The sequence below is a fragment of the Cornus florida genome, unplaced genomic scaffold, assembly GCF_030987335.1.
Source record: "Cornus florida cultivar Cherokee Brave unplaced genomic scaffold, ASM3098733v1 CherokeeBrave_3.0.0_Hap2_Chr06, whole genome shotgun sequence".
Lineage (NCBI taxonomy): Eukaryota > Viridiplantae > Streptophyta > Magnoliopsida > Cornales > Cornaceae > Cornus > Cornus florida.
This window is the reverse complement of record NW_026775576.1, coordinates 47,911,636-47,918,663: the sequence shown is the minus strand read 5'-3', so window position 1 is coordinate 47,918,663 and position 7,028 is coordinate 47,911,636. Positions and strand designations below refer to the sequence as shown.

The following is a 7,028-nucleotide window of genomic DNA, read 5'->3' as shown; positions in this document are numbered from 1 at the left end:
TGAATTTTTGTGCTACGAAGATAAGTTCGAGGCAATGGTGCTCAATGGCCGAATATCGAGATTTGGCGTTACGGATGAGGCGACTGAGATAATAAATTGGGCACTCCTGCCCTTTAACCATTTGCGCGAGAAGGGCACTAATAGAATTATTAGTTAAGGTTAGATAGAGTAGCAAGGGCTGCTCCCTGATAGGTGGGTACATTGTGGTTGAGGAGCTAAGAATGAACTTAATCTTCTCGAAGGCTACTTGATGAGCTGCAGTCCAAACAAATTTTGCATTGCCTTTGATCAGTGAGCTGAAAGGGTGAGAGACTTCTGCGAGTGCTGGTATGAATCTGTGAAAATAAGAAACCTTACCTAAAAAACTCTTGAGCTGTCTAAGAGAACAAAGGTGGGGCATGTCTGTGATTGCGTGAGCCTTGGTGGGGTCGAGGTCAATCCACTGGCGATGCACTGAGAAACCCAGAAATTGCCTTGGCTTACCGCAAATGCGCACTTAAGGGGATTCATACATAGGTTGTACATGCGGCATCTTTCGAATACGTAGCGTAGATCCTGGAGATGATCTTCTTGCTGCTTGGACTTCACTACTAAGTCATCGACATAGTCTTCCACCGTGCGATGCAACATATCATGGAAAATGGCAGTCATGGCTCTCTGATATATGGCGCCTACATTTTTCAACCCGAAGGGCATGACGGTGTAGTGGAAATTGCCGAGTGGCATCCGAAATGCAGTTTTGTGGGCATCCTCCTCAGCCGTCCATATCTAATTGTAGCCACTGTAACCATCCATAAAGGAAAAGAGAGAATGCCCAGCTGTTGCACCGACTAATGTATCAACGATTGGGAGGGGAAAATCATCTTTTGGGCATGCCTTGTTGAGATCACGAAAATTAACACAGACACATATTTGCCCATTCTTCTTCTTCACAGGAATAATGTTTGCTAGCCAAGTGGGGTGTAGAATTGGTCTAATGAAACCTGCAAGAAGCAAATTTTTGACTTCTGTTTTAATCTGAAGCTCGAGCTCTAGACGGTAGACTCGAGATGCTTATTTGACAAGGCGTGAGCCCGGTATGGTGTTGAGATGATGTGTCACGAGCTGGGGGTCTAATCCTGGCATCTCACAGTAAGTCCAAGCAAAGATGTCTAAAAACTCTTTCAAGAGACAAATGAGATTGTCTCACGGTGGCGGTTCCAGTTGCGAGGAGATGAAAGTGGTTCGTGGTTCGTGTCCAACAGGGGTGAGATTGATTTCTTCGAGATCTGGAAGCTAAATCCGCTTCGCTTCCGTAGGTGTGGGCTCAACAACTAGGTTGGCCAAAGTTGAGCCCGCACACCGTTATAAACGGTAGACGTATCGCCCGTCTAGCAGCCGGACCCGCTTGCATTCTCGGGGAACAGTAACCTCTGTACTGCGACGAGGTACGTATAGTTATGGAGGGTAGAAGATTCCTTACTGTACCTCTTCCCACTTGGGCGGTGGAGTACGAATGATATTTGCCTCGCCTTCTTCATCCTCATCTTCCAGCTCATTAAAGAAGAGTGCCTCAGCAAAATGGGCCTTATGCTTGGCGAAAGGCTTATTTAAGTATGGGATAGTGATTATTTTGTTACCCAATATGCCTTTAAAACACTGATGATAAGTTGAAGCTACTATGCTAAAATAGGGCATCCATGCCCACCTGAGGAGCACATAGTAGGAGGTGTCGGCCTTAATGACATGGAACTTGGTGGGAGCCCGAAACTTGTTGACTGCCAAATTAACATTCACATAACCGAGAGTTTGGTGGGACTCATTGTCGAACCCATATACTTCTATGGCCTGCTTAATAAGGCGATCATGAGGCAGACCGGCCTTCTAGGAAGTTGTCCAAGGCATAACATTAATGGAAGATCCATTGTCCAGAAAAGCACATCAGAACTCCACACCATTGACATATGCGGTGACATAGAAAGGACGGTTCTGAGGAGTGGATATTCTCTTATCATATTCGGAGAAGGAAATGGTCAATGGGGCTTGCCAAGGAGTGGGCTGACTTGATGAAGCTGCCGCACAACACTCGTCCTCATGCTGTTCTGTCTAAATTTGTGAATACGGGGGATTGGTTTCTTTGATCTCATCATAATAAGTGACCGTGGCCACACCGTGGTGGCGAAGATAAGGGTTTCGCCGTACATCCTTCGGCACAGTCACCTCGAGGTCACAACCTTCGAGTTGTTTCTGAAAGATTCACCTCAAAGTTCGACAGGCACTTATAGGATGCGTGGTGGCTTGATAGAAGATACAGAAATTGGGGCTGGCACGATCCTGCGCGATTGGTTCCTTGTGAGGGATGGGTAACGCGACCACACCGTGTTTAACCCACTGCTCGAGGGTGTTGCCAAGTTCCTCCATTTGCACTGGGCCTGGTTCCTTGGGTGCTCGAGGGTTGGTCCCTCGAGGCTTGGTGGGCCTGGTGCGATACCAGGGCTTGGAGTGCTCGAGGGTTGGTCCCTCGAGGCTTGGTAGGCCTGGTGTGATGCCAGGGCTTAGGGTTTTCGAGGGCTAGTCCCTCGAAGCTTTTGACTTTTCAACTTGCCACGGGGACCTTGGTTAGGATTGTATTGACTTGTCAACGTGCTATATCAGCGTTTGATAAGTGACACCCACACACTTTAGTGACCTTAAATTGAACATGACCTCAAAACATTTTTTTAAATACAAGGGTTAATTACAGCGACACCCCCTGAGGTTTGACATAATAACAGCTATATATAAGTTGGGCTATTTTTTAACGATGACACCCCCTTAGGTTTGATAAAGTTATCAAAGACACCCCAATGGTCTTGAATCACGGTGAATTGGCAATATTGCCCTTTGACACATTCAATTACTAATTTATCCAATTCAATTATTTCTTATTGACTAAAATACCCTACTCATAATAGGACCAAAATACCCTACCCAAACCAACAACCACCACACCCACCACGACTTGTTCACGCCCACCGCTACCATTTTACAGCCCTACCTTAGCCACCATCGCAGTCGCCACCAACGCCCACCAATACTGCCCACCATTTTCGTTCTCTCTCTCCACCCACCACTGCAACCTATGCCACCACAACCAAAACCCTTTAATTGAACCCATGAAAAACCCACAAAAAATCCCAATTAAACCGACCATCATCGTTGCCGCTACTATTGGTTTCCATCAACGACTCTTGAGCTTGACAGTGTTGACAAAAACCCACCACCATCGAACAAAACCACCAAAATCTCTTCTCAACCCAAGTTTTGTAGCAAACCCAAGGACCCATCCATCGTATTATCAGAAAGATTCAGAATAACCAAAACAAAAGCTTTCTTGATATATGGAGAAATAAATTTGTATATGATTTTAGATAAAATAAACCTTGCCGAGATCATAAGCTATTTATATAGGAAATGAGTGAAATTGTAATTAGATTTCTGATTATGTGACAATGATTATGAATAAGGTGTTCAGAGACCCCTGCAACTTCGCCGGCATCTATTGCGATGACAAAGGTGATTGCATTGAATCCCGGTGATTCGAGGGCCGGTGCGCCCGGTCTCACCGAATGGCTTAATCCCGCCATCAGTAAGCTCTCCACTCTCGCTGAATTCATCGTTGTACCAAGTCGCATCTTCGGTTCGGTCCCTCCGTTGGTGTCCAAAACCCTAACTCGGCTCAACCTCAAGTATAACGAACCCTCCAGTTCTTTCTCACCGACCTTACTCCCTCTTTCACTCCAATACCTTTCTCTTGTCCTGCTCAGCTTTCTCCACAACAAACTTGGCCCTTTCAGCTTCTTGTGCTGCGATTGGTGTTGCCTCAAGCTTCTTGTGCCGCGATTTGCTCGCGCCTGCCATTTGTTATGGGTCAGATCAAGATCGAGCTCCATGGTCGTGTCCTCAGGCTTTGCGCCACCAGTCGACTAGTTTGGTGAGGATTGAAAGGTTATGGGTATAGGGTTGATAATGAAGGCGATTGAGAGTGATATGGTGTTGGCTCGGTGGATGGAATTTAGTGATTGGGTATTGGAGTAAATCAACAGTGAAACCCCTTGGCGGGTGATGGTGGGTGGTAGTGGTGGCGATGGCAGGTGATGATGGGTGTAGTGGTGGCGATGCCGCTGCTCTACACTCTGCTCTTCCATATATATATATATATATTGGCAATAGTGTATATATATAAGGACAAATTTGACTTTTCATGACTTCTGATATTTTACAATAAAAATGAATTAAACATTGAAGGGCAATCTCATCTTTTCTAATGTTTTAAGGGTTTGTTTAGATCAAAATGAATTAAACATTGAAGGGCAATCTCATCTTTTCTAATGTTTTAAGGGTTTGTTTAGATCAAAATTATCACAGGGGGTGTCTTTATCCAAAAAACAGCTAAGTTGTATATGGCTGTCAATATATCAAACCTCAAGGGGTGTCTTTATAATTAACCCTAAATACAATATATGAAAAAGGAGTGGATACTGCATATTTGTATTTCCTAGAGAGAGAGAGAGAGAGAGAGGTGCGGAGATTAAATTCGCGGGTCAAAGTGAAAAACTTTTGAAGCTTCGGTCTAAATAAAATACCTGAATAGAGTAATTGACTTGGAGACGAGTAGGACCAGTCATCTCCTCAATTGTGAATATAAAGGTTCAAGAGGGGTGTATATTGTATAACATTTAAATATGTGTGTGTGTGTTTCCTCGACTCTTCTCTATTGCTATATTCTGTATGCCAATCAATAAACCTTTCATGGCTGCAATATTGCTCCTTCATGGCTGCAATATTGCTCCTTGCGCTATTAATGGCTAGCCTAGAAACAAAAATAACAGGTTTCTCTCTCTCTTTACCTAATTACTATCTCTATATCTTTATATATAAATATGATTATCTATGTACTGGAAATGTTGCATGCTAGTTTAGTTAAATATTTTGTTTCATTACCATTTTTACCAATGCACATCAACTCGATCTAACAGTATGATCTTTCCTTCCTAAGAGAGAGAGTGTGTGTGTTTTGAGTTAATTTGTTATAAGCACCCAACATAGGTAATATTTTCATTTTATATCTTAATTTTTTAAAATTTTATGAAGATGCTCCACTAAAATTTCAATTCGTCCTCACTGATTTTTTTTTTTTTTTTTTTCATTTAATACTTCAAATTTTTGAGAATTTATGAAGATGCCCTCACTAAAATTACAATTTGCCCCATTGAATTTTTTTTTTTTTTTTTGTGCATTTTATACTTTAAATTTTTGAAATTTTATGAAGAAATCCCTATTGAAATTACAAAAATGGACCAACTATATAAGTTCCCCCCCCCCCCCAAAAAGAAATTTTCTGTTGTGAGTTTGTGCTCATGCAATCTTGGAATCTCACAGATCATGAAGCCAAAGTTGATTGTGTTTCTTGCCTTCTGTTGCTATTTTTGTAGTATTCATCTTTGGCCCTTTTAGAATTCTAAGCAAAAGGAGAATGTACCCAAAAAAAAAAAGTGGGAGAGACACACACAGAAAAAATTTCTTCCACATGAATTAATCAAATTGACATATGAAGTAGTGAACAATGTACAAGCTGTTAGAAAAGACTTTCAGTACATGTCCTACTTACTTTTATTGTAGAATGTACAACTCTAAGGCCATTGGGATTGCTTTGTCCTTTCCTTTTAAGTCCAATGTACTCAACGCTCAATTTCAACTGTAGGTGCCCAATCTATAGGGGCTATGGTGGGAATGGCAACAATTTGCCAACCAAATCAGATGTTGTCCAGCTCTATAAATCCAACAACATTGGAAGGATGAGAATCTATGACCCTGATCCAACAGCAGCCCTCCAGGCTCTTAGAGGATCAAACATAGAACTCATCCTCGGCATCATTAACCAAGACCTTCAGGCCTTCGCAACCAACAATGCAGCAGCAGTTGAATGGGTCGCGAAGAACGTCAGAGATTATGCTTCTGATGTCAAGATCCGGTACGTCGCTGTTGGAAATGAAGTCCAACCTGGTGAAGAAACAGCTCCATTCCTTCTTCCAGCTATGCAAAACATCTATAGTGCAATAGAATCACTTGGGCTACAAAACCAGATCAAAGTGTCAACAGCAACAGACATAAGACTCCTTGGCAATACCTTTCCACCCTCAAATGGCTCATTTAGTGAGAGTGCTAGGTCATACATGGAACCCATTGTTGGCTTCTTGGTGAACATTGGGTCACCACTCCTAGCCAATGTGTACCCATACTTCATCTATATGTACAACACAAATGATATTGGGCTTCCCTATGCTTTATTCAATGCACCAGGGGTTGTGGTACAAGATGGTCAGTTCGGGTACCAGAATCTCTTTGATGCCTTGTTAGATGCTTTCTACTTTGCTGTGGAGAAGGTGGGCGGACAGAGCTTAGAGATTATTGTATCGGAAACTGGCTGGCCATCGGAAGGGGGTGCTGCATCAAGTGTTGATAATGCAGGGACTTATTATAGGAATTTGATTAACCATGTGAAGGGAGGGACTCCAAAGAGGTCTGGGAAGGCCATAGAGACTTATTTGTTTGCCATGTTTGATGAGAACCTGAAGGGTCCGGAAGAAATTGGGAAACATTTTGGCCTCTTCTACCCTAATCAACAGCCCAAATATCAGCTTAATTTCAACTGAAATTGATAAAGGGGACTAGAAAATATCTATATGTAGTACATATATCTACAGTAATAAAGAAGAGCATGTACTGCTCCCCCTTGTTTTAGAAATAACTGCTCATATTTTGCTTGTGTAAACTGCAGTTTTCAACGAAATGACAATATTATCTACACCAATATGCTTTAATTTCAGGGTCTTCTCACAAAAATGAAAAACTTCTAACCTGACTCAGCATATCAGCTCAAATTAAGACATACTCAACACAGTCGATACATTCATCAACAACATTCCTAATGGTATACGCAAGGTACTCTTGCTCTTGCCTATTTTGATATAAGTAAAAAAACATGCAAGCAAATTAAAGAAAACAAC

General features: G+C 42.3%; 1 pseudogene; it reads left to right on the top strand.

Annotated features, from left to right (window-relative positions):
- Window positions 1-4,792: 4,792 nt before the first annotated feature.
- Window positions 4,793-6,674, top strand: LOC132314854 (lichenase-like; annotated as a pseudogene).
- Window positions 6,675-7,028: the final 354 nt, after the last annotated feature.